The sequence below is a fragment of the Giraffa tippelskirchi genome, chromosome 4 (assembly GCF_054371585.1).
Source record: "Giraffa tippelskirchi isolate mGirTip1 chromosome 4, T2T-mGirTip1v1.2.pri, whole genome shotgun sequence".
NCBI classification, from domain to species: domain Eukaryota; kingdom Metazoa; phylum Chordata; class Mammalia; order Artiodactyla; family Giraffidae; genus Giraffa; species Giraffa tippelskirchi.
Window position 1 is genome coordinate 40,780,379 of NC_137278.1, and position 27,101 is coordinate 40,807,479.

At 41.0% G+C, this 27,101-nt stretch overlaps 1 protein-coding gene across 14 annotated transcripts in view; it reads right to left on the reverse strand.

Moving 5' to 3' along the window:
- LOC145544390 (uncharacterized) overlaps positions 1 to 27,101 on the reverse strand; it is a 475,872-nt gene that overhangs the window by 191,897 nt on the left and 256,874 nt on the right. For 2 of the 14 annotated variants that reach the window (XR_014081389.1, XR_014081385.1), the window contains exon 6: positions 11,541 to 11,647. The exons of 11 other annotated variants lie outside the window; for them this stretch is intronic. The gene's annotated coding sequence lies outside the window, so the exon portion shown is untranslated. Of the gene's footprint in view, positions 1 to 11,540; positions 11,648 to 12,531; positions 12,651 to 27,101 lie in introns of all 14 variants that reach the window. One more of the 14 variants, XR_014081395.1, reaches the window with a different exon arrangement.

Sequence of the window (27,101 nt, forward strand, 5' to 3'; positions counted from 1 at the left end):
ATACAAGTTCTGTAAACCAAGATTTTGTTTTGTTTAATTTTATAGTTTCAATGATGGAAATTCTCAAAGAAATACAACATTAGAGAGATTAATGAATATGAATAATGAACCACTATATACTCATGATATATATTCATGTATGATTTCCTAAAGGAAATCAGTCCTGAATATTCATTGGAAGGACTGATGTTGAAGCTGAAGCTCCAATACTTTGGCCACCTGATGTGAAGAAATGACTCAGTGGAAAAGACCCTGATGCTGGGGAAGATTGAAGGCAAGAGGAGAAGGGAATGACAGAGGATGAGATGGTTGGATGACATCACCGACTCAATGGACATGAGTTTGAGCAGGCTCTGGGAGTTGGTGATGGACAGGGAGGCCTGGCATGCTGCAGTCCATGTGGTCACAAAGAGTTGGACACATCTGAACAACTGAACTAAATTGAACTGATGTACTCATCATCTAGTCTCAAAAATGATCAATATCAACCTTATTTCATCTCTATCTCATCAACTCTTTCCTTCACAGATAATTCTGAAGCAACTCCCAGATATTGTAAATATTTCAATGTGTATCTTTTTAAGATATAACCACAATAACATTATCACACCTTAAAAAACTAATGATAATTTTATATAAATTAAATGTGAAGCTTTTAAAGTTTTATCTTTTTTGAAATGAAGCATATTGACATATAACATTGTTTTAGTCTCAGGTATGCAATATGATGATTTGATATTTGCTATACACTGCGAAGTGATCACCACAATAAGTAACTACCATCTGTCACCATGCAAAGGTACGAAACATCCTCAGATTTCTAACAATAATTCTTCAGTTCAGTTCAGTCGCTCAGTCGTGTCCGACTCTTTGCGACCCCATGAACCACAATTACATCAAATATTCATTCAGTGTTCATATTTCTCTCATTATTTCATAATTTTTTTATAATATGTTTGAATTGTTTCTAAGTATTAATAAGTTCCAATGTATCAGTTATCTATTGCTGCATAACAAACCATATCAAGTGTTGGTGGCTTAAAACAATGATTAATTGGGCTTCTCTGGTGGTACAGTGGGTAAGAATCCACCTGCCAATGCAGGGGACATGGTTGATTCCTGGTCTGGGAAGATTCCACATGCCACAGAGCAGCTAAGCAACATGTGCCACAACTACTGAGCCTGCACACTAGAGCCCCTGAGTCACAACTACCGAAGCCTGTGTGCCTAGAGCCTGTGCCTAACAAGAGAAGCCATCACAATGAGGAGACCGCAAACCGCAACTAGAGGGTAGCCCCCACTCTCCACGCTAGTTGTTCATTGTTCAGTCACTCAGTCATGCCTGACTCCTTGCGACCCCATGGACTATAACCTACCAGGCCCCTCTGTCCATGAGATTCTCCAGGCAAGAATACTAGAGTGGGTTGCCATTTCCTTCTCCAGGGGATCTTCCTGACCCAGGGATCAAACCCACATCTCCTCCACAGGCAGGTGGGTTCTTTACCACTGAGTCACCAGGGAAGCCGATGTGTAGGTATGAGCATAGTACACTCCAGAACTTAATTCCAGAACTACTGAGATTAAATTGCAGGCTGATACGGGATACATCTTGATCTTATACCAATCTTCCTCTTCCTTTATTATTCAGGCTCCAATCCTGTTTTGTGTCCTTGTTTACACTGATCCATGACAGGTCTGGTGAAGAACCTGCCAGGGTGAAGAGTGAGTGTTCCAGCCAGCAGGTGAAGGCATGCAGGTGAAGGTGCACAGTGGCGAGCAGTTACTGGTGTGTGAGAAGGTTTGCATAGCAATTCATGCTTTATTTGCACTGAAAGTGGCTAGAGGGCCAGGATTCTCTCCTTCCCACTTAATCCATGTGTTTCTCCCCAAGAGATACATCTTTATATCACGGCTGAGAGACATGAGTTTGATCCCTGGGTTGGGAAGATCCCCTGGAGGGGGGCATGGCAACCCACTCCGGTATTCTTGCCTAGACAACTCCATGGACAGAGGTGCCTGGTGGGTTACAGCCAACGGGATCACAAAGAGTCAAACATGACTGAAGTGACAGCACATACAAGCGTTCCAAGATGGCCAAAGCAGGTGATGCCAGGGGCCTCGGGCTCAGGCCCAGAACGGTGTCATTTCCATCATATGCTATTGGTCAAAGTAAGCTAGGGTCAATCCACATTCAAAAGGACAGGAAAACAGATCCCGCCTCTTGAGAGGAGAAGGACATGACTGTATAGCGATGGGAGGAATTATTGCTGACTACTGATGTTGAGGTTGCTTGCCAGGAAACAATCACATGTATCCATTGAAATTGTCTGACATGTTTCTTAAGTCATTTTTAATCTACAGGTAACTCCTTCACATTATTTTTCCTCTTGCAATGTTTTTGTTTGTTTAAAAATCAGTTGTTTATTCTCTAGAGTTTACCAGAGTCTAGATTTGTCTGACTGCCTCTCCCTGAGTTTTCTAATAAGTTGCTATGTGGAAAATTCTTAAAGAGATGGGAATACCAGACCACCTGACCTGTCTCTTGAGACACATGTATGCAGGTCAGGAAGCAACAGTTAGAACTGGACATGGAACAACAGACTGGTTCCAAATAGGAAAAGGAGTACGTCAAGGATGTATATTGTCACCCTGCTTATTTAACTTATATGCAGAGTACATCATGAGAAATGCTGGGCTGGAAGAAGCACAAACTGGAACCACGATTGCTGGGAGAAATATCAATAACCTCAGATATGCAGATGACACCACCCTTATGGCAGAAAGTGAAGAGGAACTAAAAAGCCTCTTGATGAAAGTGAAAGAGGAGAGTGAAAAAGTTGGCTTAAAGCTCAACGTTCAGAAAACTAAGATCATGGCATCTGGTCCCATCACTTCATGGGAAATAGATGGGGAAACAGTGGAAACAGTGTCAGACTTTATTTTGGGGGGGTCCAAAATCACTGCAGATGGTGATTGCAGCCATAAAACAAAAAGATGCTTACTCTTTGGAAGGAAAGTTATGACTAACTTGAACAGCGTATTAAAAAGCAAAGACATTACTTTGCCAACAAAGGTCCATCTAGTCAAGGCTATGGTTTTTCCAGTAGTCATGTGTAGATGTGAGAGTTGGACTGTGAAGAAAGCTGAGTGCTGAAGAATTGATGCTTTTGAACTGTGGTGCTGGAGAAGACTCTTGAGAGTCCCTTGGACTGCAAGGAGATCCAACCAGTCCATCCTAAAGGAGATCAGTCCTGGGTGTTCATTGGAGGGACTGATGGTGAAGCTGAAACTCCAATACTTTGGCCACCTGATGCACAGAGCTGACTCATTTGGAAAGACCCTGATGCTGGGAAGGATTGGAAGCAGGAGGAGAAGGGGACGACAGAGGATGAGATGGCTGTATGGCTCACCAACTCGATGGACATGAGTTTGGGTAAACTCTGGGAGTTGGTGATGGACAGGGAGGCCTGGCGTGCTGCGATTCATGGGGTCGCAAAGATTCGGACATGACTGAGCGACTGAACTGAACTGAACTGAACTGATGTTCTTTTTATTCTCTGGAAATTGGTCATTAAGTCTACAGGCTTGGTCAGATTCTGGCTTGATTTTCTGTTTTTTCAGGATGGAGTTGTTTACCTCCATTAGGAGGCCATAACTTGGTTGTTTCTTTTATAATGATGCTATTAAACACTGATGATCGTTATCTATCACTTGATCTGATTATCTGCAAGCTACAGCCTATAAGCAAAATCTAGCCAGTGTACCCTGTTTTTATAAATAAAGTTTTACTGGAACACAATTATGTCCATCTGTTTACATGTTGCCCATGACTGCTTTCACAGTCCAACTGCAAACTTGAGTAGATGCCACAAACACTACATGGCCCACAAAGCCTAGGATGTTTGCTATTTGATTCCTTACAGAAGTTTGTTGACTATTGATCTAGGTTAACTGAGATGGCAAAATCATGATTTTTCTAACTCTATCATTTTCTTTTAGTAAGTAAAATATTCCCATAAAAAGAAACTCCTCATTAACTACCCCACTCCAGTACTCTTGCCTGGAAAATCCCATGGACGGAGGAGCCTGGTAGGCTGCAGTCCATGGGGTCGCGAGGAGTCAGACACGACTGAGCGACTTCACTTTCACTTTTCCCTTTCATGCACTGGAGAAGGAAATGGCAACCCACTCCAGTGTTCTTGCCTGGAGAATCCCAGGGATGGCGGAGCCTGGTGGGCTGCCATCTATGGGGTCGCACAGAGTCGGACACGACTGAAGCGACTTAGCAGCAGCAGCAGCAATCTAAGGTACAGATCATATCGGAAAAGCAGGATACATGCTGGAGTCTTTCCCTCTACTTACCTGTTTTTAATAGGAGGTAGCTCCCTACTATTCTCCAAAGGTGACCAACGATGTATTGAAGTTTTTTTGGTGTTTTTGTTTGTTTTGTCTTAAAGTACCACTATGAACTCATTCCCAGTGATTAAATACATTGCATCCAACTTAAATTGTCCCATCTTTTATAAGTAAAGGTTTATTTAAATTATCTTCTGAGTCTTTTTAAAATAAGCCCCATATTATTGAGACCCTTGTTACTACCTGGTCTAACAAAGTGTTCCCCACTAATCTTGTACATTTCCTTTTCCATACATGGAATTACCCATTTCTCCAAAGAGATGTGATCCTTTGGTGAGAAATGGTATCAAGTAAACCGCATCCAGATGCATGGGATACACATTGATACTGGAGTGGTTATTATTTCTAAATTTTTTTAGATTGGAGCTTGAAAATATGTCTTTTTTTAAAGAAATAACATTATGAATTTACACTGATCCTTTTGATTGAAATTCTGGACTATGTGATTTTCACTTTATCTCATTGGTCCTACATCTTTATTTCCTTAAACCACTCTGAAAATCTCAATTTTAAACAAACCAAAATAAACATCCATTTGAATTATCCCATACACACACACAACAACTTCAGGATGGCAATGCCAGTGCTATAATCAATAATATGATTCCCCAAACATTTAAGACATTTTTATAGTTCTTTTTCTCTGAGAATATATTCCACTGAGGTTACCAATAAAGTCACCCTGTTAAAAAGTTAAGCTAATGTTTTTGATAAAACAGGACATTTTAACATAACCATTTCAAAACAACTCAAATTGCTGAAGCATTGTTTTTATTGCCAAGTAGCATGTGCAAGAGTAACCATGGATCACCACCCACTTTCTGAACCACACTCTAGAAAGGATTAGGGGTGGGGTGAGGTGGGGTCAGACTCAGAAATGAGGTGTGTCCATTGTATACGTGACAAACAAAAACAAGGAAAAAACTATTTCTTAGGACAAAATATGTTCTTTCATTTTACTACCTTTGCAAAGTGCAAATTCCCCTAAGAGAAATAATAAATCAACCTATCACTAGTAATTTACCCTTTTGTGCTAATGGGCTCTGAAAGAAACAGGGGAAGAAATTTCAAGTCTCTACCTAACCAAGGGCAGGGGAGTCAAAGAAGAATGTGAAGCAAAGAGGGTAGAACATGAAGATCCTCAAATTGCAGCTCAAAAACTTTTCCCTCATCCTACTTTTCCCCAGGGTCATCCTTTACAGGGCAACTAGATAGAGAAGTAAGAGAGATTTCATGGTAGTCAACATCCTTAAGCCTACTTTAAATCACCAGATTGCTTTTGAGAGGCATGGCTTCCCCCCTCATAAGTACATTTCGGTTTACTTTTCTTGTTCTCATCCTCTTTTCCCTCCTCTTGTTCCTACATCTTAAGCCAGACATTAGCAACCCAACTGACACCATTTTTTGCAAATAAAGTTTCATTGGAACACAGCCAGGTGCATTTGTTTATGTGTTGTCTATGGTGGCTTTCACACTCTGATGGCAAAATTGAACAGCTGAGAAAGAGACCGTTTGGACCACAAAGCCTCAAATATTTATTATTTGGCTCTTTACAAGCAAAGTTTGCCAACATCTGCTCCAGACTATGGGTTGACCCTAACTTCAGCCTTCTGGGGTATGGCTCAGCCTTTCTGAGCTCAAAATGTTGCTAAGATTTAACTTAAATGTGCCACTGAGAATAAACTCACTCCCTGAATAGGACAGAATATAGGTTCTAGAAATTGAAGTAAACTTAGGTTCAAGAGCAGTGCTTGTTGGAGGTGATCCAGTCACTTGTTCACCTTGCAATTTCTGGAGAATTGTGAAGTAAAATAAAACTTATTTTAGCCAGAACACCACCAGAAATCTCCAAATGTTTAAATTAACAATAATAACATCCACTATCATTGCTCACTTTTCACGTGCTAGGCACCATGCTGTGCACTTTACAGGTGATGTATAATCTTCTTTCATTCTTTCATCAATCCTGGGAAGCAGATACTATGATTATCTATACTTCATAGCTGAGAAAACAGACTTAGAATAAGAAATTTACCCAGGGTTACACAGCTGGGAAACAATGGAGCAAAAACTCAAGTTTTTCCAGAGTCCATGCTTTAAAACCACTAAGCAATTACCACTTCTAAGCCAAGACACTGAAGTTTGCTGTAATTTCAAGCCTAGAATCTGTAGGGCTCCTGACCAGAACTTCCCCGGCAGTCCACTAGTTAAGATTCCAGGCTTCCAATACAAGGGGCACAGGTTCAATCCCTGGTTGGGAAACTAAGATTCCACATGATGAATGGCCAAAAAAAAAAAAAAAACCCAAACAACAACAAAAAGGACTGACCTTTTTGTTTGGGACTGAGGCTGCCTAGAGAAAAAGAACTGCTGTAAATGACTTAGGAAAAAGAGGAATCTGTCACCAACACTATGAGGTAATTCTTTCATTAAGAGACTTCCAGTTAAATACAGCAGCCTGACCACAGACATGCAACCTTTCATCCCTCTGAGTCCTCACTAAAATGATTATAAAGGAATAAAAAGGATATAAGTTCTGAAGGACCGGGAAGCAAGAGAGGAGACATCAGTAGAAGAGAAATTTAATACATTTTCAGAAGGAAACTATATCAAAGACAGGTGACCAGTCTAGCTAAGCAAGAAAAGCTAGAACCAGAAACGGAGACATCACAATGAGAAGAGAGGGATGATCCCCTACAGAGGCCCTAAGAGGACCAGGCGCCAACAGTGCTGGAGAAGGCAGCAGTCAGGCTCAAGTCCAAATACAGATTTCGGGAGTTGGTGGTTAAGTCTGCATAGAAAGTGGTTGCCTGTCTAAATTCCTTTCCTCATACCACACAGTCTCCAGGCAGAAGACTGTAACTGTGTATTCTTCTAAAAGGAATAAACTAAAGAGGCTCCAGATATAGCAAAGTTGATGGGGTAGGATAAAGAAGTAAGAAACTGGAAGATTAAGGGAGTTTTATGGGCTGTCAACTAGCCTCCTTTACTCATCCTATCTGAAGAACTACAGCAAAGTGTATGCCACACCCTCAGAGTTCCCATTGTCAGATTCTTTGCTGGAGATGGAAAGCAGTCCTAGACATCTATACGCTGACATATGGAACATTCTCCAATAGAAATGCTACTCTCTGTGCAATGATGTTACACCAATTAATAGGCCCACAAAGCTTTCAGTCAACACCACTCTCAACCAAGAGCAGCTATTCAAAGATCGCCAGACTTGAGAAAAGTCTCCAGAATGAAAGAGACAAGAACAAAATAACAGAGAAAAAGGAACCAAGACAAAGCACAGATAATGTAGGAACAAAACAAAGTTTCATAAACTATAACTAATATCTTCAGAGATATAAGAAGATATTACATCTATAAAACAATAATTAGAAGCTATAAAGGAGGAACAATCAAAGAAATAGAACAGCTTTTAGAAATCAAAGTTATGATAGATAAAGCTTTCTTTAAAAATCTTTCAAAAATCAGTAGAAGAGTTGGAAGAAAAAATCATGCAATCCTAAAAGAAAATAAAAGATGATAAAGTGATGGCAGATAAGAGAAAAACAGAGCTACACAAAAGGTGAAGATACAAGTTCCAACAAAAGTAAACAAAAAACTGGTGAGATGGAAATTATCCAATATATCAAAAAATTTCTCTAAGCCAAAATTATCAATCTTTTAATGGTCCACACTCTTAGAACCCCAGGTGAGCATGAAACATCCAGCAAAAAATCATTTGCAAAAGACTCATACCATGGCACATCACTGTGAAGTAAGAGTAAAGAGAAAATTCTAAAAGATTCCACTCAAAAACTCCAGGTTGCAAGCAAAGGTTTAAGAATCAAAATGACAGGATTTCTCAACAATAATAAAGAGCTGGATAACAATGGAATAATGCCTCAAAAATTCTTAGTGAGAAGTGATTGCCAAATCAGAATTCTTTACACAGCCAAATTAAAAAGTAGTTAGAGGTAAGAGAAGGGAAGACTTCTCTGAAAGACTCAGTTATAACTTCCCTACATCTTCTAGCTCCCCTGTACCCTTTCTTAGGAAGTGCCTGAAAGAGTACCCTCCCTGATGAAAAGGAGTAAACTTAGATGGAGAAATAGTAAGGAGATCTCAAAGTAAGGAATCCAATCCAAAAGAAAGACAAAAGGAAGTCTCCATTATGGTAGCTGTGAAATAGTTTTGTTTAAGGAACTGATTAAATGACAAATTTAAACACATGGGTAAAACATATAACCAAGAGCTATATTATATTAATAGATCTGACAAACCAATTGTGAAAAATTAAGAAAAAATTTGGTGGCCAACTTAAATGCTTTTCACCAGATATATCTACCTCTCCACCTTTCATACACAAGGTAGGATTGCTCTTCAAAGGCATCTTGTGGTTTGTGAAGCCATGTGACTAGTTCCGGCCAAGGAATTGTAAACAAATGTGACATGCATCATATCTGGGCCAGAGCAGTTGAAATGGTTTGTTTCCCTCCAGAGCACTTTTCTTCCTGGTGTGGAGATAGGCTAGGTTCAAGATATTCATTTCCCTGGTGGGCCAGGGTTAAGCCTCCATGCTTCCAATGCAGGAAGCATGGGTTTGATCCCTGGTTGGAAAACTAAGATCCCACAGGCCACCTGGCTCAGCCATAAAAGCCAAACAAAAAGACACAAGTGTAACACAACATTGTAAATCAACTTCACTAAATCATTTTTTAAAAAGATAGTTGTTGCACTAAGGGCCTAGGACCCTTGGTGACTATAATTAGTAGAGTCCCTCTCACATCCCCTAAATCACCCACCATGAACACACAACATGAACAAGAAAGAACCCTCTGTTGTTCTGAGACACTAAAATGGGGTTATTACTGAATGAAACAGAGATCAGATTGTCAACAGTCACTGGATCATAGAAAAAGCAAGAGAGTTCCACAAAAACATCTATTTCTGCTTTATTGACTCTGCCAAAGCCTTTGACTGTGTGGATCACAACAAACTGTGGAAAATTCTTCAAGAGATGGGAATACCAGACCACCTGACCTGCCTCCTGAGAAATCTGTATGCAGGTCAAGAAGCAACAGTTAGAACTGGACATGGAATAACAGACTGGTTCCAAATTGGGAAAGGAGTAGGTCAAGGCTGTAAATTGTCACCCTGCTTATTTAACTTCTATGCAGAGTACATCATGAGAAATGCCTGGCTAGATAAAGCACAAGCTGGAATCAAGATGGCCGGGAAAAATATTAATAACCTCAGATATGCAGATGATACCACCCTTGGCAAATAGATGGGGAAATGATGGAAGCAGTGACAGACTTTATTTTTTGGGGCTCCAAAATCACTGCAGATGGTGACTGCAGCCATGATATTAAAAGATGCTTGCTCATTGGAAGAAAGGCTATGACAAACCTGGACAGCATGCTAAAAAGCAGAAACATTACTTTACCAACAAAGGTCTGTTTAGTCAAAGCTATGGTTTTTCCAGTAGTCATGTATGGATGTGAGAGTTGGACTATAAAGAAAGCTGAGCACAGAAGAATTGATGCTTTTGAACTGTGGTGTTGGAGAAGACTCTTGAGAGTCCCTTGGACTGCAAGGAGATCCAACCAGTCCATCCTAAAGGAGATCAGTCCTGGGTGTTCATTGGAAGGACTGATGTTGAAGCTGAAACTCCAATACTTTGGCCACCTGATGCGCAGAGCTGACTCATTTGGAAAGACCCTGATGGTGGGAAAGATTGAAGGCAGGAGGAGAAGGGGACGACAGAGGATGAGATGGTTGGATGGCATCACCGACGCGATGGACATGAGTTTGAGCAAGATCCAGGAGTTGGTGATGGACAGGGAAGCCTGGTGTGCTGCAGTCCATGGGGTCACAAAGAGTCAGACACGAATAAGTGACTGACTGACTGAATGAATGAAACCTAGCCCAACCTGAAAAGTACATGGAAATCCACACATGTTAAAACAGGGCAATCATTAGAATCATAGTATACTACTAATTCTACAGTGACAATATTTGTATAATTGTGATAATGGAAATTCTATTAATTTAATAAAATTTTGATATAACTATATTGAGAGGTGAGGAGAAGAAGAAGTTAAGGGTTTTGGTGTTTTAAGAGCTAAATCGTTATTTATCACAAAAAAGGAGCCAATAGATAAGGTCTAAATTAAACAACAGTAGTTAAGAGTGGTATTCTTTTAGCAATATGGATATACACATCAGAAAGAAACAGTTTAGACTACTGAAATCTACTTCTCTGGTAATGAAGTACATGAGAATGGGACCAAGAGACTGCTCTCTCTGTGTTTCCCAGTACTGTTTAATTGTGTGCATGAATCACTTAGATCAAAACAAATTTTGATAGTGACTCGAAGCACTGTTTGACATTATCTGACATTTCTATCTTAAGAGAGTTGAGTATGAGGTTGGGTTTCTCGCCATTTCTCTGAATTCGCACCATAGAAGGCAAAGTTGTGTCAATCTCCTACCTGCCCTTGTTGAGTGCTCTCCTGGACTTGCCTGGTTTGCCAAGGCCCAGATGGCCTGAATATCAAGCCTGAGCAAAGGTGTCTGTGCTCCCCTGGGGGAGTGGGCAACAGTGCCATCATTCCAACTCATTTGAAAAACCACTCACAGAAGCAAACCTGGGATGCTGCTGGGGAGAAGCTGAAGAAAGCACAGACTTTTCTGGGCAGATTATAAAGCCTGACAACACAGCAAGCACTGGTCTTCAGAAATTAACTCCTGGTCTGAGAGTTCCATCTTTGTTCATAAGTTTGTGTTAGGCACTCAATCATGTCTGACTCTGTGTGACCCCATGGACTAGCCTGCCAGGCTCCTCTTTCATGGGATTCTCCAGGCAAGAATACTGGAGTGAGTTGCCATTCCCTTCTTCAGGAGATCTTCCCGACCCAGGGATCAAACCTGGGTCTCCCACATTGCAGGTAGATTCGTTACCATCTGAGCCACCAGGGAAGCCGGTTCATAAGTTTATCCATAAGTAAATATAAGGACAGTCAAGGTAAGGTTAGAGTCCCTTTCAGTCCAAATGGCTCAAGGTTGCAAGACCTTCCCAAGCTACTCCCTGGGCTGGGTTAAGTCTCTAGAAGAGAAGAATGCTTACTCACGTGAATGGAAATAACAAGGTTTAACAAGTCATCCAAATAAATGGCTGAAAACACTCCAGGAATTATATAGATCATCAGGACAGGTGTTATTATTTCTTCAATAATGACTGGAAAAAAGAAACAGTCCTGCTATGTGCTAGGCTTTTTGTATAATCTAATGTTGCTATTATCATGATAGTTTTACAAATAAGAATACTGAGACACAGAGAGGTTAAATATTTTGCCCAAGGTTGCAGAATTAGTAACTAGCAGAGATGTAATTCAAATTTGGCTACCTCACTGGACCCAGGATATAATGTGAATCACTTGTAATATCTGAAGGAAAAATTCATTTTCCAAAATTCCATGTCAAAGTTCTGCACCACACAGAGTGGGGGCTGCTTTTCAAAGATGCTGTTGCTATTCGTAATTCCACAAAGCACGGATGTATGTGAAACAATCGTTCCCCCGACTGCATAGGTCTACTATTTATATGAAGCTATTTAACTTAATTACAAATAATTTAGGCTACAGATGGGAGCAAAGCGACATTAAGGATCTTGATTTTTGAAATCGCTCTAAAATAGCTTTTAAAATCTAGGAGGCAAATTGTCTTTCCAAATGGAAATGAATGTGTGATGCAGTGAAGTCTTAAAGTTATTAGCATCTTTTGCTGAGCCCCCATCTATTTCCTTTGTCATTTACACGATGTACAGCCTTTAATTTCAGCTCCATGATCAAAGACATGAAACTGGAGAAGCTCACTATTAAAATCAATGGCTGTACTAGGAGAAAGGAACAGTGGCGACATGATGGCTGCTTCTCACCTACGACAAGGGGAGACCAGACTCCCTTAAAGATTTTAGGCAGAGACCCCAGTCCAAGCTCTAAACAAGGAATGTGGAGTCACACACACATATACATAGACAAGCGTGTGTGTGCGCACACATGCTCTCACACACACACACACAGTTCAAGGAGACTCGGCCTTGCCCATCCCATTCCACCGTACCTGTGAGAGCTCCATTGCTGAATGCAGTGCCAGGAAATATGTTTTTAGGAATTCAGAGTATCACGTTTCATAATTTGATTTAAATCAATTATCCCATCCCTCCCTGGAACAGGCACAAGCTACAAAAATACAAAATGTAAATGGAACCAGCTGCAGCAAAAGCTTTTTTGCCAGGATGGATTTCAGTCAATATAATCAGCCTCCTCTTCGAAGTATGTTACTGTTGAGACCCAGAGATTGCGTGAACTGCTTCCAGTGTCCTGGGAAGGACCAGGAGGGTAACCAATTATGGGAGGGGAGAAACAGAAGGAGGTAATCTCTGTCCTGGCTTGCTTTTTACCCCAAACTCTTAGGAAGAATTAATTCTCTCCTCTGGGGGATACCGGGAAACTGAGGTTGTTGCTGGCAGCCTTCGAACACTATCCTTAATTTATGGATATTTACTAAACCACATAATCACCCTGAGTTATCCCATTACAGGGTCCAGCAGAGCCAAGGTCTGCAGCTCTGGGTGTGAAGATCAATTGGCAGAGGTTTTGTGAGTGTGTGTGAGTGTTTATTAAAGAAGGCATGAGTGTACCCCACAGTTACTTAGGTTCCCAACATGCTGCCCAACAAATGGATCCCATGCGTACAGATTGGCATCTTTCCATTGAAATCCTTTCCTGTAACCAATTTAAAATGATAATTCTATTAAAATAATTATTCTAATCAAACTTCATATCTTCTTGGCAGGTTCTATGGCGGCCTCTGTCCTCAATGTTATTTTAGCATTTTCTTTATTTGTTTTCTCACTGGGCTGACGTTGGCTCTTTGAATCTTTGGAAAGGTTTACGTCATTGGGTAACCATTGCACCTTTCTGGAGCTTTCCATTCAAGACAAGGCATGTGGGAAACAAAATGTCTTAGAGAGATACTGTACTTAGAATTTTGACCAAATGGGGGGCCAAGAAATGACTGAGAATGATAGATGGATGTCTAACTCGCCTGTTCATCTAAAATGCAGATCTCATAGTGGCCAGCCAGTCTGTTAAAGCTGTAAGGGGAAGATGAATGGTAGTCCCATCCCTCTTACCCTTATAGTTTTTCGATTTCCTCATTTTTCTTTCAAGGGCTTTTGCACTCTTGAAATGTATCACAGTTGTATCAGATCTCAGGAGTTCTCTTATCAGTTCAGTTCAGTTGCTCAGTCGTGTTCGACGCTTTGCGACCCCATGGACTGCGGCACACCAGGCTTCCCTGTCCATCACCAACTCCCAGAGCCTACTCACACTCAAGCCCATTGCATCGGTGATGCCATCCAACCATCTCATCCTCTGCCATTCCCTTCTCCTTCGGCCTTCAATCTTTCCCAGCATCAGGGTCTTTTCCAATGAGTCAGTTCTTCACATCAGGTGGCCAAAGTATTGGAGTTTCAGCTTCAGCATCAGTCCTTCCAATGAATATTCAGGACTGATTTTCTTTAGGATTGACTGGTTGGATCTCCTTGCAGTCCAAGTGACTCTCAAGAGTCTTCTCCAGCAGCACAGTTTGAAAGCATCAATTCTTTGGTGCTCAGCTTTCTTTATCACATCCATACATGACTACTGGAAAAACCACAGCTTTGACTAGAGTTCTCCTATAGCTCTTCTAATTTTTGAAATATTATTATAACACATGTCATTCCTTCTACACAACTATGTTGGAAGGTAGGCAGGACAGATCCTGTCAGTCCCATTTAAAGATGAAAAAAAAGCAACACAGAGACTGCACGCAGCTGTACCAATACCGCACAGCTAATATTCTAAGGGCTGACTGCCACTTTCCAAGTAGAGAAGCACAGCAATATAAGTAAAAACAAACTACTTCTATGTTTTAATGTTTTAGCAATAATAAAACATGTAAGGACACTGGCCAGTATGATTTTTATCATGACCAACTTTTGCTTTAAGAAAAAATATTCCAGGTGCACTTTTGCCTGAGGGATGTCATCCTCTTGATCCAAATCACTGATGCCTGGGAGTCCAGCTGTGGCCTCTTCCACTTTGCAGCCATGCTACTGAGTGTGAAAGAAAAAAAGGCTTGCAATTGAAGAGTTGGGCCCCTTGGTGCTATTTTAAGTTAAATATTGGACCAGAAGTCTGAGACTTCATCCACAGCTCTGCCACTATGGTATGTGACTTTGGAAAATCATTTTTATCTCTCTGGGCTTCAGGGTACCCTCTAGGCCTTCAGATTCTAGTATCTACTTTAAGCCAAAAGAGCCTTGAGTTTTGAGATTCCAATATTAGTCTCACTTGAAAACTATCTCTAAGAGAAAAACTGGGCTTCAACCAGGCAGCAGGCCAGTCTTGATTAGTAACTTCCTGGCAGAAATTTAAACCTTTTGATCCAAGCAAACTCCTGCTTATCACATATTGCAAGTATACCTTTAAAAAATAACTTCGCTATACCTTTGATGGAATATAAATTTAGCTATTTTACAGATGGAAAAATACAGACCTGGAGAGATGTCTTGAGCATCTCATCATGGACCTAAAGACAAGGCAAGGCCTGAAAATGAGGAAGAGGAAGGAGTCATGGGCAACAGAGCCTGAGCGGAAAAGCCACTAAGAACCTTTCTAAGGGCTGGGAAAAATCATAGGGAGAAAAGGGGCATTAAAATATCATTCAAATATAAACAAGGTGAGGCAGAAAGTTTCTTCCAAACCTCATTCTTTTCCAAACTATTTCTACACAGGACTACCCATTTTAGGCAAACCAGCTTCCAGATGGGACCCCTTTACACATACATACTTTGTCCATCACAGCTGTATGTGGCTAACAGATTGAAAACAAATTCTATTTACATGTGTATAAGAACAAATTTTATGCACATATGTTATATATGACCCAGTCCAAATTGCAAGCTCAAGAAACCCATATTTTATGTACACTATTCTTCTCTTTCATACCTTTTAAATGTAATTTTAAATGTCCCGAAAGATGAAAAGTGACAAACAGAAATAAAGACCCCCCACCCCAAGAAAGTAACCAAGGTAATGGAAGTAAATCATCTCCTAAGACTGTTTTTATGCACAAAGCCTATTCAATAAGTGGCTTCTACTGTAGGAAATCGCTTGACCAGCTGGTCCATTAAATTCCTGGCTGTGAGTATCACCTGGGGAATGTGTGGAACATGCAGAGTCCTGAGCTAGCCTGCAGATATTCTGATCCAATAGTTCTGAGTAGAAGGCCAGGGATATGCATTTATAAAAAGAACTAAAGCTGATCCTAATGGCACATGACCTACAGTCCCGTTTTCAGAACCACTGCCCTGGACCGTTTCCTCTGATGGCTCTAACTTCTTGGTGATCAATAAGCTTACTTGTGACTGCTCTCATTTACCAGGACTCCTTAGACTAGTTTCTAATAAAATATGGGTTTAGAGGAACAAGCAAGGGACTAAGAACCAGGAGGTGTGGATTATAGTCTCAGTCCTGTAGCAGATTATAGTCTCAGACTCTGGCCCTGTACCAGAGTTGGATGGCTTCATTTCTCCCATAGTAAAATGAATGAATACATGTAGTAGTTATTACAGGGGATAATCAGCATAGCAGCAACAAAATCAAAATTTCTCTTTTCTAAATAATAAAAATAAGCAGCAGGCATTACAATAACCCTGGTGTAGTGCTTTATGGGCCTTGTATTGGTTCACCTGCTAGGTCTTGAGTGGAAATCTTCAGATTCATTAGTATTTCTCAAATACTCATTCAGAACCAAGCCAAAACAATGAGCCAGAAATGAAAGATCTGAGACATCGGCTATGACCTCTCGTGGAGAGTTGGTGTGTCACCTCACAGAACTCATTCTATACTAGAATTCACTAGAAACAGGAGTCATTCCATAGCAGAGACATGCACAAGGCAGGCAGATGGACTGAGACAGAGCACAAACAAACAGACATTTGGCATGGGAAGGAGTAAGTCTGGCGCTCTTTGTGGAGATATGTGGAGAAAGTAAGTTTTAGGTAAGGTCTTAATCTTTGAGTTCATGGGAAGGAACAGAGTCTTGAATTTTGGTTATTGTTTGACTTAGACAGTCAGAGACCATGGGACATAAATTGTTCCTCCTTTTCTGGAGAGGCTAGTTTTCTCTCCAAGTGTGTATTTCAAAACTAGGCTGATGTCCAGTGTAAGCATCCATCCACTCACCCATCCATCCATCCAATATTCTTCCTTCAACGATTGTGCTTCTCACTGGGGTTGCAAATAGGTTGACGCCTTGGCGCTATTCTCCAATTTTACAAGAGAATCACAGAGTTCATCAGTGAGAGATTCTCAGTGGCCACAGGGACATCCCAGTGAGCTCAGGCTGAGCAATCTGGGAACATTCTCTCACTTCTCTTTTTCTAGAGTAACTCATTCTGCCCAGGGGGAGAGTGACTGGAGAGAGAGCACGGGATTATAATTCAGGTGTGGATTCTGGAGCCCACCTGACTGGTGTGAATCCTGACTGTAAGTAACTCAAATAACTGCCAGCAGTGTGATCCTGGGAAGTTTACAGAACTTCTCCAGGCCTCAGTTTCTCATCTATAAAATGGGGACAATAAATTAGTGTACGGAAAGCATGGAGAAGAGTGCCTACAAGCTCCATATGGGCCCTAAGTAACTGTTCACTATTAAGATGATGTCTCCTCCTACCCTAGTCACCATCAGCTGCTCAAGAGCAGGAAATCTGTAGCCCCCCACTCCATCACAGATGGGCACCCCCTACAAGAGCATATAATATATGCTAAACACTCAACATGTGCAGGCTTTTCTGGCAGCTCCTGTTTTAAGCAAAATAACATTTCCTTCTGGCCAGAGGTCCATCATCTTCTGGGAGACAGAAAATAACTGGTGAACACTACAGTCACGCTCCTAGCATGTCATGACCATCCTCAGGTTATTCAGCAGGCTCTTCCTTTCCAGGCTAGTCCATTCTTTAACACTGCCACACACAGATGCTCCGGCCCCAGCCTTTTAATCATCTCCCTTGCTTGGCCCAGAGCCTGCCCCAACTCTCTGTTGTCCATGTTGCCCAGGAGAGCTCCAAATAGGACAAGTACACACTATTTCCCAAAAATGTCTTCTCCAGTTTTCAGTTCTGACAAATGAACTGGTTCATGAGACTGAAATACTTCTGAAAACAAGATTCTATTTATTTTCTTACTATTTCCTTCACTTACCCTGATGGATTAAGAGACTCTGGATGGAAAGAAGGTGACTGTGCTCATAAACGAGAAAAGGTATGTGAGCTGATAAATATCCTTGCCCACGAGGACTTATATCAGAGCTAGAAAGCAGGCTTCATTTCACGTGTCAACTCCAATCACTTGATGTAAGAGTTTTGTTAAGGAGGATTCTGAGTGCATGTCTCAATAAGAAGTGAACTGTGATTAAATCATAGAGTGTGCCAAGGGCTCAGGAGTGGGGAACAGTTTGTGATATGGGCTAGGCTTGCCCCAGCTCCTTCTGACAGTCTAAAGCCCTTCAGGTCAAATATTTTCTCAATTATTTTGACCTTTCAATCATCACTTTTAGGATTAAAAATCTTCAACAAGGTCCAAATTCACCTTAAAATGTGTATCTTGGAAGGAATGACCTAAGCTAGTACCAGTTTATTACAACTTAATCTCAGAGCAACTAGCTAGTCACCTGCTGCTGCTGCTGCTAAGTCGCTTCAGTCATGTCCGATTCTGTGTGACCCCATAGACGGCAGCCCGCCAGGCTCCGCCGTCCCTGGGATTCTCCAGGCAAGAATACTGGAGTGGGTTGCCATTTCCTTCTCCAATGCATGAAAGTGAAAAGTGAAAGTGAAGTCGCTCAGTCATGTCTGACTCTTCGCGACCCCATGTACTGCAGCCTACCAGGCTCCTCCGTCACCTAGCAAGGACCTAAGGGAATAGTATCCAGAACAACTAGATTTTGACATGGGGGATGGAAAAGAAAAGAATTTGAGGTACTTTCTCAAAACACACACTGACAGGGTTCCCCATTGCAGCCTGGGCAATCACTAGGGAACATGAGAGCATGCAATACTGGGGAGAATAATGAATGGAGTGTCACAGAATGAATGGGATTTAGCAAGATGGAGCTCTCTGTAAAGCATACACCATCTGTTTCACAAATCTGACCATCCCTGAGCCTAGGGGATAACCGTGTATTTCCAAAGTACATGGAAAATAGGCAGGAGGTCAAAGGCACTCCTACTTACCAACTAGTAGAGGAAAACCTATTAAGTTCTATTCAGCTACTAAAGGAAGAAACCCTAAAGAAGTTTAGGCATTCAGCTCAGTGTTTCAGCAAAGGGAATTGCATGAAGGGCAGGTCATCTCTCTTCCCTTCTAGGGTCTGTAGATCTTCTATTACTGTATTTCACCTTTCTAAGGCTGTTCACAAAATAACCGCTCTAAAATCAAGATTCATCTTAAAATCAATGGCGTTTCATACTTTAGACAACTTGTTTTTCTTTTCTTTATGGAACATAAAATAATGGTATCTATTAAATTTGATGGCAAATGTGATGAAACATACTAAATTGGAAGGGGAAATTTAATACACAGGGATATACCGGAATCCTTTGCCACGTCTTCTCTTGGTTCAACCACAATCAGTGCAGCCCTCCACACCTCTGTCTTGAATCCATCAAGTGTTTGTGGAGTCCCCAAGACTCCCAGACACAGTGATTTTGTTTGTGCGGCTACTTGAAAAGTCTTGTCTGAGAGGGAAAAGGCAAGGTGGCCCTATTTATTTTAACATGTCTTCAGCTATTTTAAAGAGTTTTTTCTTGTTTCCATGTTGGAGGTCTTTCTACCAGTTTGGAAAAGTGCTCCCCTCCCTCAATTCCCCAAACGCATTAGTTAAATGCTAAAGCTTAAGAATTTTCTATGTGGCCTTCTGTTTCCATTAGATCAAGAAACAGCAACTAAGAAAGGAAGGAATGCTTTCAGAGTGTCACTTACACCCCTAGAGGCTCTGTACCACCCACGGTCTTCCCTTTCTGCCTCTCAAATGGATCAGAGCAAAATTAACTATCAAAACTCACTCAGACACTCACAGTTTCTCCAGACTTTCAGACCAGCCTTTGCCACCTGGTAAGGCATACAGTTTAGCTGGGCTCTGGGTACATAAAATAAAGTTGCTATTGGTGCCCTGTCAATCAACATCCAATCCCAGGCAAAGGCAGAGCATGCAGCCATGTGCCTGCCACATGTACAATGTTACTTTGCTCAGCCAGCTTGGAGGGAGCAACAACTCCTCCAGAGAAATTCTCACAGTCCAGACATCTGACTGGGGGATCCAAGTAGGGGAAGGACTTGGATTAGGAAAGAATTCAGGGCAGGTACTGATACAACTCTGATCGCTCCAGGCCTGACTATCCAACTATGCATGGGGAAGAAAAAAGAAGGAAAGAACACAGACAATAAAGAAAGGAAAGGAGAGAAGAGAGCAAGGATGCTCTCTTCTGGAAGCACAGCCAGAGGCCCAAGGGGACCACATTCTCTAGAAGTGGCACTTCTCAGAAAATCCTTCAAGTACTATACCGACATCACTTATATTAAAAAGTACAGGTGAAAAGACATCAAAAACATCAACGTGAAAGCAAGAAGAAGCTAAGAGAAACTATGTGGAAAACCTGGGGGCAGAAAGTAAACTGTTCTCATTCCCATGAACAATGCCACACAGCAGCCATGGCCCAGTTTAGGGAAACTGGCTTAGGAGCCAAGGGATGGTGCTACGTGTGCATGCATGCATGCCAAGTCACTTGAGCTGCGTCTAACTCTGTGTGATCCTATGGACTATAGCCTGCCAGGCTCCTCTGTCTATGTAATTCTCCAGGCAAGAATGCTGGCGCGGGTTGCCATGCCTTCCTCCAGGGGATCTTCTCAACCCAGGGATTGAACCTGGGTCTCACGTCTCCTGCACGGGCAGGCAGGTTGTTTACCACTAGCACCACCTGGGAAGCCTGGAACCAAAGCTGATGGTCATTCAGGTGGACTTTAAGAAGTTCATGTTTTGCCAAGGAGAAAAGTCAAGAATCTTTTAGCCACATTAACTAGCTTACAGGAAAAAAACAAAAAAACATTCATTAATACGTACTTGCTTTCCAGTGAATATAATCATATCTCTGTCTCTCTCTCTCTCTCTCTCAACTACTTGGCCTGAATCAATGTCTGCTGGGTAAGTCCTAAAGGAGGATAATACCTTTGCCAAACCCTACATCCCAGTGTTATTCCCCTTCAAGTTACATTTGATCATGTCTACAGAGTATTAAGACATTATTTGATTTATCAAAGGAAGTTACAGGAATGAAACAATCTTCAAACTGAGACTTTAGCAGAATTGACAGATGCAGTGGTTCCCTGTAGAACAGCTATGACACACAGAGGAACCTGAATATCATTGTCCTAAATAATCAGGAATAAATTGCCCAAATTCTCCCACTTAAGGCATATGAACACGTCTCCTTCTCTGGAGATTGTGTGAGAAGCAAACACACTTTCACTTGTCTGATCTACTCCTCTGTGGTTTTCAGTGGGGAAGAACAAGTAACATACTCGTTGGAAAGAATATTTTTCTTCTTTAACTGAAAAAGCTTAAGAATTTCCTACATGTGTATAGAATTTTATACCATTCTAAGTGCTCTCAACTGTCATCACTTTTGATGCTCACAGGCATTAAAGCCCACAAGTGAGATGTGTGTTTACAGCTGTCTTAATACCACCAAGCAAACCAGGAATATCTCTGTAAACCTCACCTACCAGTTACCATAGCCTCAAACAATCTTCCTCTCCATCCACTGTCCTACCCCTTCTTCCTCCCTAAAGCTTACTTCCCCTCCTGGTTAGTTCTGCCTCTTTTATAGCCTTTATTACTGCTGTTATACACACAGGTGTTTTCACTGCTTCTGAGGATCTTTATTGATAAGTTGATGTCTCCCTCATTTTCTCTTCTTTTCTATACCCATATCCCTGGATCTAATCATGCAAACAACAGGTTTTGTTTTGTCTCCCTCTCACAACCCCTTTCTCTCGGCCATATCATTTGGTACTTAACAATTGTTTTCCTTGTAATTTATATACAGAGTATTTACTTGCCCCCCCTCACCCTGGTTCTATTTCTGCTGACACAAAAATAAATTGATGTTAGTCTCATACCATCAATTTCAAAAATGGAAATTATTTATATACAGAGAGAATTCTTCCAAAAGTTTTCTTCTTACAAACTCAGCCTTTACTCTTCACCCTGCCACAGAATTTTAACACTGAAAGAGAACTCTCAAAATCTAACCCAACTGTCTCATTTACAGATGAAGTAAGGACTTCTCTGGTGGTCCAGTGGTTAAGACTTTGTATTCCAATGCAGGGGATGCGGGTTCGATCCCTGGTCAGGGAGCTAAGATCCCACATGCCCTGGAGCCAAAAAACAAAAACATGAAACAGAAGCAATGATCCAAATTAAAAAACAAACAAACAAAAAAACTTAAAACAAAAATAGATGAGCAGATGGGGATGTGAACCCAGGTCTTATCAGCTTTGGTCTTTGCAACACTTTGATACCTGGCCCAGTCACATTGCCCATCTGAGTTTTATTCTCATAAATTATTTGAGGTTGTCACCCAGTGGCCCAAATGTATTTTGAACTTGGTCAAACTCCATTACTCAGCTCCTTGCTCTTCAAAACTCCTCTTCTTACCCCCAAACCTGCTACTCCTCCTTGGTGAATATACCACCATCTACTACAGGTTATCCTTGATTTGGGGGTTATTCTGATTCCTCCCCTCCATCTTCCTCCCATCTCTAGCTCATCTCTTCTGCTCTCTTCTCTCAGGCCTCTCTCTCACTAGCCTAGTTCAGGCCACCCTATTGCCCTATAGCTCTTACTTTAATTATCACAACAGCATCCTAAGTGGTCTCTGCTACCATTCTCATCCATGTCTGATTGTAGTCACATCTCCTTGCATCAGCCAGAAGGAATTCTCCAAAATAAAAATTTGGTCATGTCACTTTGCTGATTAAAACCATCAATGAGTCTCCACCATCATTAAGAGAAAATCCAGTTTCTGAGAAGGGTTATGGCTATCTATGTTTTGACCCTTGCTTGTGTCCAAGCTCATCTTGGGCTGCTCCCACATCACATTTCAAACCAAACTTCCTTCAGTTATTTGGATGAGTTTTGTTCTTTCCCACCTTCCAGACTGTGCAAGCTATTTGCTCTCGCTGCAAGATTTTCCTTGTCCATTTCATTTGGATAACTGGCAAACTCCTCTTCACTGTTCAGGTAGCAACTGTAGAAGGCTTTCCCCCAGATGTCTGCATAGCTCAGGCTTACTCCTGCGGTTGCCAGCTCAGACGTCACCTCTTCAGGAAGCCCTCCCTCACCAACACCTCACCTACTCTCATGCTCCATCCTCTGGCTGTGAATTCTGTCTCTTCATACCTCCCATCACAACTTCCTGGATTATAACTTCTGTGCTTATCATTGTCTCTGCCTGTCTCTGTCCTTCCCCAGCTTCCCCACCCACCACATTAGATGTTCATGAGAACAGGGACTCTGCTGAATTAGTCACTGATGAATTCTCAGTGTCTAGAATAAGCACTTATTAAATATTTGAGAAGTGGATGGTCTCCGTGCTTAGCACAATACTTTGTTTATAGTAGTAGCTTAATTAATACTTGAAGGAGGGATGCAAAAAAGAAAGAAGGAAGGAAAAGAGGTTAAAAACTTGGGAGGTCATAATGGCTTTCATCTTTCCTTTCTGTAACAGTTGCTACATCTTCTCCTTGTATTATGTTTGTTCTTTCATCATAATTTTCCTATTAGCCATTGAAAACAGTTGCCAAAAAATAGATCACACAATCATCAGACTTGGCAGAGAACCCAGCATGGCGGTGAGACCCTCTGTCACGGGTGCACTTCCCAGACTCCTCCAACTCACTTCTTAAGCTCAGGTGTCTGCACTGAATTGCCACCTTCTGCAACTTTGACTGAAATGCCAGAATTAGTCCACAGCCTTGTCGCTTCCCCTGCACTCTTCCTGAAAACAATTACGTAAAGATCTCTCGTTTTATTCCATTTTTCTTATATGCCAACTCCTAGCTATGCAGCTCTAACTCCACCTGCAAGCTGTAAGTGGGCGGCACTGTTATTATTTCTTGACCTTCTCTCATCCCTCATCACCTGCACAATATCAACGGAGATGCATCATGTTTGTTCTCTGATTTATACTATTTTCCCCCACTTGGTTCACCTTTATTTTATAGAGAACATTTGCTTCCTATTATGGGCTTCCTCTAAACCATTCCCTTAATGATTTGACAATACTGCCCACCAGATGAAGTTTAAGGGACTCACCTTTCTTTCCTTTCTGAAACAGGGAACTCTGTTGGCCCACATCCCATCTGGGAAACTCTCTCATCACATGCCCCCCAGCAGCTTGGTCCATGAACACTGGCAGTGATCTGAGCTCTTGGGTGCAAGAACACAGAAGGGCGTCAGCCCCAGCCAGGAAATTAGAATTCACTCAGAGCGTGGAGGTCCCTGGATCTGTTCATTCATATGGGCCTCAGTTCCTTCCTACTGAGATTTGTTCTTCCTTTTACAGCCCCAGCACCATTCCTTTTGGCAGAAGACATGAATGTAAAATAGGACTGACGGAGTTTGCACTGTTCTGATCATTCATCAACAGTACCTTGGTGCTGCCAAGCACCAGCCAAAAAGGTTTCTTTTCTTCTTATTCCGTGCTTAGCTTTAAATCCTTTTTCCTATGCTAAGCATTTTTTAAAGCCCTGGTTCACAGTTTGAGTTTTAGCTTTCTTTCACTTTAAAATTTTCTTTTCATTTTTTCTCTTTTACTATTTTTTGTTTATGCTAGACATTATCTTTTACTCACCCCTGGTTCAGAGTTTATTCTTTTAAATTCTGTACATCTTTAAAAACCTGAGCTCATCAGAAAAGGACCTATGGAGCCAACCTGGATTCTACAAATTTCTTTTCTTTTTCTTTCTCACTTAAATCCACTCCTCTAAAATCATGAGACTAGTATCAGGATGAATTGGAATAGAATCAGGACTGAACAAAGAACTATTTTTTTCATTTATTTTTAGGTACTCACTGCAACCTTAATTCACAGAACATTGTAGAAAATAAGAAAATCAAAAAGAAAAGGACTGAATGCATTCAAAATCTGGACAACTAGGAATAATCATAATTAACATTTTGAAGTATATACACTTGCAGGTTCCCCCCCGCCAATGCATTAGCGAAAAAAAAAAAAAGGAATCAACTGTTCCTCCCATTTTAGTGCTGTCTAAACTCACTTAATGTTCTACTGTACACATTTTTCTGCATCACTGAATATTGTTCTACAATATCATTTTTAAAGACTAGACAGCATATACAGTATAATACAGATAAAGTATTATCAACAAATGCCTATTAAGAGGCATAGGCTATTTCCAACAATGGGGATTAGAAACAATTGTGTACTGAACATCATCGTAGAGCAAGCTTTGTGCTTATCAATGATTGTTCTGGGGGGGATTCATTCCCAGAAATAGAACTGCTACATCAAGGGGTATGAATCAAATCTGGGGGAATATAGACCAAGATCAACTTCTATATGGGCTTTTCATTCTCTGTAAATGTATAACAATTTGGGAACTTGCCTGGTGGTCCAATGGTTATGAATCTACCTTGGAATTCAGGGAACAAATGTTCAAGCCCCAGCCATGGAACTAAAATCCCACATGCTGTGAAGCAACTAAGCCCGTGTGCAGCAAATACTGAGCCACAACTAAAGCATCTGTGCGCTGCAACAAAAGATCTCACATCACACAACAAAGATTCCATGTGCCGTGACGACTAAGACCCAGTGCAGCCAAATAAATAAATAATGCTTCAAGTTTCTATTTTCTGGGGATGGGCAGGTGTATACTCTACATCCAAAACAAGAATGAGAACTACAATTTTAAAAGACCCTTATCCAGTTTTGTAGATGATAAATGATATTATTTGTTGCTTTCAATTGCATGTATTTAATCACTAGTATATAATCACATTTTTCATATGCTTTCATTAACTTTATTTTTCTGCTTTTGTGAGTATTTGTTCATATCCTTTATACATTTACTTACTAGAGGACTTATATTTTTCTTAAGATTTATACAAGTTCTTTATAGGATATTAGTAGACCTATCCTTAGGCTTCCCAAGTTGCACTAGTGGTAAAGAATCCTCCTGTCAGTGTAGGAGACGTAAGAGTCACGGGTTCGATCCCTGGATCAGGAAGATTCCCTGAAGGAAGGCATGGCAACCCACTCCAGTATTCTTGCCTGGAGAATCCTATGGACAGAGGAGCCTGGTGGGCTATGGTCCTTACTGTCACAGAATCGGACATGACTCAAGTGACTTAGGATGTACGCAGACCTATCCTTACCTTATCTCTAGTTTTACTTATTTTTAAATTTTCATTATTTTTATGGAGAACTAGTCTTATTTAGTAAATTATCTTTTTCTTAAATATTATCTACCTTCTGTATAAAGCCTTAAATATCTACCCCACAAAAAGATGATTTTGTAAAGCATTCGTATTTACTCCTGACATTTTATAGGTTTTTATAATCTACTTAAATATTGAATTCATATAGAACTTAATTTTTTATATGGTGTGAGGTAGAAGAGCTTAATTTTTGCCCCCAGTGGTTTGCCATATGTTTCAAGACCTTTTATTGAATACTCTTTCCTTCCCCACTAATTTTAAGTACTATACTTTTCACATACAAATTATTATATATCCTTGAGTCTGTTTTTGGATATTCTATTCTGTTAATTTGAAAAGAATTGGCTTTTAAGTTTTCTTATTCAGAAATGAAAAACTTTCATATATTAATAATTGTTTCTCAATAGAAATGTGGGTTTTTCTCAAATAATTCTTCAACATTTCTTATTAAATTTGTATAAAGACATTTTCTATTTCTGGTTGTTAGTATTAGTCAAATTGTCTTTCTCATCCTATTTTAGGGGTTATCACTCCTATACAGGACAGCAATGGCTGTTATGATGCATAGTTTAGACCCTCCATCTTGGCTTGTACACATATTTCCCTAGCTCCTAGGTTTTGAGGGATGGCAGTTTTAACCTGAGTCCCTCTCTTCACTCACCCTGAGCAGGAGACAGTTGCCTTGCCTAAAGTTATACTTCCCCATCAGACAGCCCATGTCCTCTGATTGGTAGGTTAGGGATTATCAAGCTCCAGACTTCTTGCTTCAAAGCAGGGAGATTCTCAAGAACCATCCCAGCTCCAGGGCTCCTCATGGAAGTGGATATGGTTCCTGGGGCAATTTCATCACAGTCTAACACTTCCCCCACTTCCCCTAAGGTACTGGCCCTGAGAGCATTTACCAATGAGCTTCCTGTATGGGAGCCTCCAATTCAGAGTTTTTTCCCTCTGGGAACCATTATTAAGACAGTTGTTAGTAGTGATCTAAGAAAGAAGGCTGAACTAACAGTCCAGTTTGGAACTGGATCACTTGCTAACCAGTTGGCAATGAGGACCTCGTCCTAGAAG